Raw genomic sequence first — 1,936 nt, forward strand, 5'->3', positions numbered from 1 at the left:
GCACGCACGCACGCACGCACGCACGCACGCACGCACACGCACACACACACACACACACACACACACACAGGGCACATACTTACACACAAAGGCGCACACACACAGAGTTCACACACATCTGTGTTCTTAAGAGCATCAAATCAAATGGAGCTCTTTTATATGATCGGGTCAAATCCTGTCTCGCACAAATCTTCCTTTGTGTTATTGGGGATGCTATCATAAATTACCCAGAGCCTGAGGGAGGAAATGCTCTGGAGCACTTAAAAGGCTGTCTTCACAGTAATATACCTTGATTTGCTAGATGGTCCTAATATGCGGCCTGACAAATCAGCTAAACTATATTTGTATGAGGCTTTTAAAGCAGAACAGCATCATTAGGAAACCTGCTGCAGATGGTGGCAACAATGTCCCATCTTCTCTGATCCAGACATCAAGGCAAGAGGAAATATTTCTTTATTTCATATTTTCAAGTAAATGATTTTACAAGGGAAYCTGTTGGAGTTGTGTAGAATCAACTTTTAATACTGTTAAGCCATCCTCAAACTATCCCAGGTTTTGTTTGTGTTAAAAATAGAACYACCAGTATATCAACCTTATCAGGTTCGAGCAGTTAAAGAGCAGGATGCAAACTTTCCAGCTAAAGACCCAATGTGAAGGTGTACATTCAGTGCACTCCAAGGGAAGCAGGTGGTGTTGGATTTCCAAAGTCATTATCTTTGTGACACAGAAGCTATTCAATAAGCACTCTGCTCCACTTTTGCTTGCTTTCCCTGTTCCTGACCCCTGCCTCCACTAGACTTTTTTTTTTTTTTACCGTAGAAGACAACCAAAGCATCAAACTATTGGTGAGGTTCAGCCTGCACAGCTTCCCTCTCCTCAGCCTTGGTTATGATGGCTACTGCGCTCTAACATACGTAAATGGCATGATCATATATTGATACGTGTCTTTTGCTATTAGTTAGATTTTTTTAAGAGTTGCTTCTGGTTTGGCCTAGGGTTGGGTGTATTGATCTAAACATCAATAGTATCGATACCAAAATAAACATGGGTAGCAAATCAATACCATCGTCATGAGATAAACATTTTTGTTTACACTTTATTTGCGCAACTGCCTTTATTTTTTTACGATTAAATTGAAAAATAAAGTCAGTAAAGCAGCATCTCTAAGCTGTTTGAAGTTATTCATAAGCCAAAACCCCTCCTCTTTGGCATACCCTCTAGCAATGTAAGGTATTTCGTGTTGTGTTGTTGACATTAATTGTTATGTTTATGTTTTGGTTTTGCTATTATTAAAAAATATATATTGTTATTATAAAAAAGAGCATACTGGGTTCAATTTTGAGCAATAGGAGAATGCTTCGAACCCAAATGTACCAGTATTGTTTCAATTTATCTACTAACCATTATTGACACATATTACACATAGTCAAAGAGATGTTAAGGACAAAATTATCATAAGTGTATCCTCTAGGTTGGTTACGGCATTATATTCCATAACCACTTTGTTTATATGCCAACTTCTGTTGAATTTAGTTCTTACCTTGCTCCTGTTTGTTCAAATATTCACTTTTGCAGGATATTTGGTTGTTTTCGTAAGTAGATGCTTTAAAAGCCCCGTTGGGCCCGGTACAGGGCCGACAAGAGAACTGAAGGAAATCTTCTAAAATCTTGTGGGCTTAAAGGGTTAAAATGCATCAATAGATGAGCAGCCCCAAATCTTGAATGGGCATACTCTGGTTACAAAACATACAACATGGCAGCACCAGGAAACAGGACATTAACGCTTCATATTTGGACAAAGGTAGTTGACAAAGACGCTATATCAATCATGAAGTGGTTTTTTTTTCCAGGTACTCCAGTTTCCCCCCACCCCACAAAAACATGTACAATAGTTGCCTTCAGGCCCAGGCTTCCCTTGAAAAAGAGATCTGTGATC

This window comes from Austrofundulus limnaeus, unplaced genomic scaffold (assembly GCF_001266775.1).
Source record: "Austrofundulus limnaeus strain Quisiro unplaced genomic scaffold, Austrofundulus_limnaeus-1.0 Scaffold24, whole genome shotgun sequence".
Lineage (NCBI taxonomy): Eukaryota > Metazoa > Chordata > Actinopteri > Cyprinodontiformes > Rivulidae > Austrofundulus > Austrofundulus limnaeus.